Source organism: Triticum urartu, chromosome 2, assembly GCF_003073215.2.
Source record: "Triticum urartu cultivar G1812 chromosome 2, Tu2.1, whole genome shotgun sequence".
NCBI classification, from domain to species: domain Eukaryota; kingdom Viridiplantae; phylum Streptophyta; class Magnoliopsida; order Poales; family Poaceae; genus Triticum; species Triticum urartu.
The window spans coordinates 689863691-689870011 of record NC_053023.1 but is presented as its reverse complement, the minus strand read 5'-3'; the positions used below and the strand labels follow the sequence as shown (position 1 = coordinate 689870011).

The following is a 6321-nucleotide window of genomic DNA, read 5'->3' as shown; positions in this document are numbered from 1 at the left end:
AATTCTGACCCATGCAACTTCCAGAAGCCCCTCAGAGTTAATATCCTCAGACCAGGGGGAAAATTTCACACTAACTCCACATTGTTTAAGTCTAACATGTTCAACAAAAAGAGCTCTGTCAACCTCTCTAGGGTTGCGGCCCTGGCAAACGTAGATATCAAGATTGGAGGACTGCCGGCGGAGCACCGCTTGCGGATCATCGGCGACGGTTCCTCGTCCACGACGAAGGCAAGCCTAAGGAAACGGGAACGGTATGGACGGAGACTGCTACCGCAGCGGCAACACAGTCCCTGGGAAGAGGAATGACACCAACATGGAAGCCGTCGAGTCCTACCTAGTCAGCGGGCAAGTGTGGTGGTTCTGCGGCCTCTGTCGGTACGTCAACCTCGTCAGAACCGCAATTGGGTCCACCATCACAGCGTCCACCAGCACCATGGCTCTGTACAAGGCCAACTGCTTCCACAAGGGCGGCCACTCCACCGACTGCGGTGGTCTTCTCCCAGCTCCCCAACCTCCACGAGCGAGATAGCATGGCTGTCAATCCTTGTCGCGGTCATGTCCTTTTCCTACTCAACTATAGGCGATTAGGCGTTGGCCTCTCCTTGGCGCAGACCATATCAGGTCCTACTGGCAAGATGACCATGGTTGGCACCGTAATTGGAGTAGACGTTGCAAGTTCGGCCCAGAAGATATGGCTAACACTGCAAGTGCTCGGCAAGCGCTCGGCAACATCGCATTCGCCTACTCATAACTCCATGGTCCTTACAGAAATCCAGGACAAGGTGAAGGCGCGTCAGGCCGAGAACAAGGTGGTGAGGAAGGCGAACCTCATGGCCTTCTACATGCTCTGCAGCTGCCTTGGCTACGCCACCTTCGGCGACATGGTGCCGGCCGGGCAACATGTCACCAGGTTCGGCTTCTACGAGCCCTTCTGGCTCATCGACTAAGCCAATGTCTGCATCGTCGTGCACCTCACCGGTATGTACCTACCAAGTTTACTGCCAGCCCATCTACGCTGCCATGGAGAGCTGGACCGCGGCGCGGTGGCCAGACACGGACTTCGCCGTCCGCCAGTACCATCCCTTCGGCGTCGGCAGGTTCGGCTTCAGTATATCCAGGCTGGTTTGGAGGATGGCGTTCGTCGACGTGAGCACGGTCCTCGCCATCTTGCTGCTCTTCTTCAACGACATCCGACATCCTTGGCCTCCTCGGCGTGCTCGGGTTCTGGCCGCTCACCATATACTTCCCTGTGGGCTGTGGCGATGCACATCCGGCAAAGCAAAGTGAAAAGGTCCTCCTGGAAGTGGGTGGCGCTACAGGGCCTGAGCTTCGTGTGTTTCGCGGCGACCGTGGGCGTGAATCACCCGATCCCTCAAAAACTATGTGCCGTTCAAGACCAAGTTGTGAACAAGATAGCTTGGTCAAGTGAATATATTCATTAACTTCTGTTTGTGCAAGCCTTTTATCAGGAAAAGCTTCTTGTTTTGTGCATTTGTGCGTTTGGTTGATACTCTATTTACTTTTTTGGAATCATGAAGGAGGATTGCATGTCTAATATTAAGAGAGATAAAAAAAGTTCACAACTAGAACCAAACGACGACAGGACGAAGGAGCACTACCAGATACCGTACTTCAAACCTACCTACCACACACCTAGCTAGGCAATAGAAACAAGCTTCGTTGTTGTCAAATAGTACCAGAGAGGAATGCCATGAATGAGCCAAGATTTCTAGAGAAAAAGAGACCTGAGACAAGTTATCTTGCCGTCAAATACTAGGAGTTATTACGCCATGAAGTAGTAACCACACTGATACGGTAAAAACCTAAAAATAACATCAAAATGCAAACACAAATCATCACAATATCATGGTAACACGTACAAGCTGAAAACATTGTTAACTGAACATGGATTGAAATCTAGTGATCTGCATAATTAGTTGCACATATGATGCCTTTACCTCTTAACAGAACTAGCCACCACGGGACACCATGTCCAGTAACTCCTTCATGACCAAAGGACAGCTTGCTACCAAATGCTTGAAACCATGGGTTGCCATAACAACTTGTAGAACATTCCGTGGAGCCATAAACTCAACACATGCTTCTTTGAGATCCTTGCAATGGTGTTGCTCTGCTAAAACCAATGTTGTTGCAACAGTCTCCACGTCAATGCACTCAGACAGTTTACTTTCACACATCCCATTTAACCTATCCAATCCATATCGACTCGAGGCAACTAGCAGATGCTGCAGTTTTGCAATTTCACCCTTCTCTGTGGTGCTCATTGACTAGCAGGGAATCTGTGTATATGAAGTGAAGAAGCGCCTCAAAGATTTCAGGGGCAATGTCATCAATTTTGATACACTGTGTTTCCTTCCCCTTCATGGGACCAAAGAGCTCCGCCTTGAAAACAAGAGACCGTGCAGCCAATAAGCATCTGTGAGCTTCGAACAATTGGCCACCAACACTGAATATCACATCTGCTCCCTGTCCATCCTTCCACATTTGGCAGAGCTGGTCTTGCAGATTTGGCTGCGGAACGACAACAGTGTTCCTCTTAACCTTGGTGCGAGGTTCTTTTATCAGGGTGAGAACACAGCGTATAATCAAGGAGCCATTGTTGGCTTGCGACGATGATTTCAGTTTCGCTTTCGCAACGAATCTGAAGTAGCCCCAATATGACTTTGCTGATGAAAAGACATGATCTATCTCATCACATTTAGTTAATTGTGCCTCGCTGTCTTTCTCTAGCATGTTTAAGGTGAACTTAGTCCTGACATTATGCGTGTCATTCTGTTGGATGTCACGGTCCAGAAAGACTGATGCATAGCCAGCGTAATCTGCCATTCTCCCATCTGGGAAGAAATTCATAAACCATTCGAAGCCACCCACGCTGAAGTTGCTTGAGCGAACGTGTTTGCCGACGCCGATGCCATCCAGCAAGCGGGAATTGGCCACCTCAAAATCATGCACCGCAGTGACACTCTCCGTCAAGCATGTGGACCATGTCTTGGGTAGCTGGCCATGGCTAACTTCAGAGGTGGAATTGTTGGCCATGGTGAACAAAAATGCAACAGGTGTTGCAGGCTTGCGAAGAAGACAGAACTTCCTCTGACAACAGGAGTAGCAAATATGAGCCTTATACTGAGAGATCAACAGGTTTCAACCGGCGAAATCGGACCTTGAACGAAACACAGCCCAGATTTGAATCTGATGACAATGAGATCTTAACACCAAACATGCCACCATTTGGCTGACGCATAGCAGCTTACCATCTACAAAAGCTGAGGAAATTCAAATCGGGAAAAATATTTAGGATCTGAACCAAGGCTACCCAACACTAAAGATGGTTCATGACGAACGGGCAGCGGCACACCGTGGTAGAGAAGGCGACGGAGCTGCGGGAGGACGGCGCGCCGAGGAAAAAGACTCAACATGCGAGGGTGCGACGGGCAATGCACGGCAACGTCGCCAGGCGAGGACGCGATCCCGCACGCTGAGCAGGTCTAGCCGGGAGCGAGCCCGCAGGTGGTGGAGGCGGAGAGGAAGAAACCCCAGCCGCCGGCGCCCCTTGGAAGCATTGGGACTACCTTGTCGACTAGAGGCTCACTACACGGGCTGAGAGAGAGTCTACTTCGTCGCTGGGCAACACAAATAAAAGAGTTTTTAGTGAAACCGGCCCATGAGAAATTAGGCTCGCGGTCCAGTCCTGAGTGGGCTTCAATTTTCCCATGGCCAACGCTGGGCGCCGGCGCCCCGGCCCAGTCTTTCGGCCGGTCCGCTGCTAGGAAAGTCAGGAACCGTCAGATACTCACGTCCTTTGTCTCAAAAAAAAAAAGATACTCACGTCCTCTTCCCTTCCCTTCCCTGTCCTTCCCAACACGCAAAAGCAAATAAAAACACAACGAGCATCATCGATTTCTGCCCCGCGACCTCGAAGCTCCGCTGGTTACCCAGCGCTCGTCGCTCGCTGTCGCCGCTCGTCAGTTGCAGCACAAAAAACAAAGAATACGCCAGTTTTGAAACCAAAAACACATGGTTCCATCAAATAATTAATATGGCTCCAGCAAACAATAATGTGGTTGCAGCAAATATGCTATGATTTCAGCAAAACATATTGATATGGTCCCAGCAAAAAATACACATGATTCCAACAAAAAATTGCTATAGTTCCAGCAAAAAAGTGAAAAGTGGTTCCTCAGGGAAAAAAGTCAATGCAGCAAAAGAATTCATGGCGTCGCCGTTGTATCCGCCCCAGCACCATCCTTGCCGCTTGCAGGAACTCAAAATGTTGGTTCCAACAAAAAATCTATGCAACAAAAATCATGGCACCCCGCCGCAGTGGTCACTCAACACTATCCTCCCCTGCTGCAGCAAATCGAGAAAATGGTTCCAACAAAAATTGAAAGTGGTTCCAGCAAAAATAGAAAAAGAGGGCAACTTACCGCAGCCACCGTTGTCACCGCCATCACCATCATCTCCGGTTGAAGCAAATCCTCGCTGTCCTGGACTTAACACGACAGATGTCCTAGCAAAAGGACTTAGGTGTGGAGCCATCACAATTAGGTTAGCTCGAAGGGGTTGAACGGGACAAAAGAAACAAAGAGTTTTACCCAGGTTCGGCCCCTCCTAATGAGGTAAAAGCCTACTTCTGCTTTCGGTTGTATTGCTTGGGTTTCGATTACCAGGGAGCGAATACGCTTGACCTAGTTCTTGATTCACTGTTTCTTGAGTTAACCCGTCGCCGAGTCACCCCTTTATATACAGGTTAATGCCCGGCGGCTTACAGAGTCTCGGCCGGCTCACACAAATGTGACCGGCTTAGTTTCTAACTAAGCTTACCTTACAGGACAAGTTAAACATACGGCGGCTCGCACCTTTGGGCCTCAAATCGCCTCCGGGTCTTGGGCCGTCAACAAGCCTGCTCTACAAACCGCCATCTTCATGTCTTCGTGGATCTGGCCTCTTCGCCTTTAAGCCGCCAGTGGTATGACCCGACCCCTCCTGGGCGAGTCATACCCAGTAGTTACATCCCTAACATTAGGCCAGGTTAATTTGAACTTGTTCACATCAATCTTTACCACTTGACTTAGCAGAATCTTCCATCATGAATTCCTCATCAACTTGTTGTAACCCGCCATGACGTCACATCACATAGCCGCGGTAACCCGCCATGACATCATGCGCATTAACTTCGCACAAACTCAGGATATCTCAACAAATCCTTATCTTAATGGACCTCCCGAAAATTGAGGCGTCCATGTAACGACATAATCATTTTTCAGCCTCCTCAATTCCCACGCATGCTGCCTAATCACTTCCTTATAAATAAATAAAAAGAAAGAAAAACTCATCCTCCCCTTTTTTGAAACATTACATAATAAATAAATAACAAAGGTCATGCCAAAATGTTCAACATTTTCCTCCCGATTTTCCTTTTTGTACAATTATTTTGGTTTCGGATGCACTTTTTTTAGAAAAGGAGGAGGCCCCGGGCTCTGCATCTGGACGATGCATGCAACAACTTTATTAATAATTCACACAAGATCTTATAAAGTCATACAACAGTAAGACTAAAACCACCGTCTAGGCGACATCTGTCGCTACTCCTATTCAGTTGATGAAGTGATGCTGATAGTCTGGGCCTAATACCAAACAGATCTCGCAGCCAAACCTAACATCTAAGATTGAGATCCCAACCAGGACTCCTGCCGAGTATGGGGCACCTACCAGTCCGACGCACTCCTCAACCAGGACGCCATCTTCAGTGATGTACTACTGCATCTACCTTGCCCGGTCTACCTGCTGTCGACGCCACCACAACGCCATACAACACCACCATCCTGCGCTCGTCCATCATCACACGCCCACCGGCGAGACTCCGCTGCTCCATGTCGCTGAGACCCGCCGTTGTCGACGTGCCAGATGCCGCGTCGCTCCTCCGTCGTGAACACCACATGTTGCCACGGGTCCCATCCCCTAACCGAGCACCCAAACGCCCCAGGCGGCGCCTCCAAGAAGAGTACGACACACGTAGTGCCGCCGCTGCCCAATCTAAGAAGATTTTGGGTTTTCACCCGGGCATGGGGGCGGGGTGGAGGGCATGGACCTCGATGGCGCCTGCAAGGAGGAGAACGGCGACCCTGGTCGTCGCCACCGTCGGGATGAACGAATCATCCAGAGTTTCCTCCGGTCCGATGGCACCTCTACCAGCCCCGCGAACGCACCAAGGCCGACGACCGCGATTGTAAGCCACCAAGTGCGGCGGGAGAGAGCCTGCAGCGTGGAGGAGATCCACCGGCAACTCACCGCCCACGCGGT

General features: G+C 50.1%; 2 pseudogenes; one reads left to right on the top strand and one right to left on the bottom strand.

The window, feature by feature from the left end:
• Positions 1–253: 253 nt before the first annotated feature.
• Positions 254–1407, top strand: LOC125537915 (annotated as a pseudogene).
• A 563-nt stretch (positions 1408–1970) lies between these two features.
• Positions 1971–3057, bottom strand: LOC125534133 (annotated as a pseudogene).
• Between the last annotated feature and the right edge of the window lie 3264 nt (positions 3058–6321).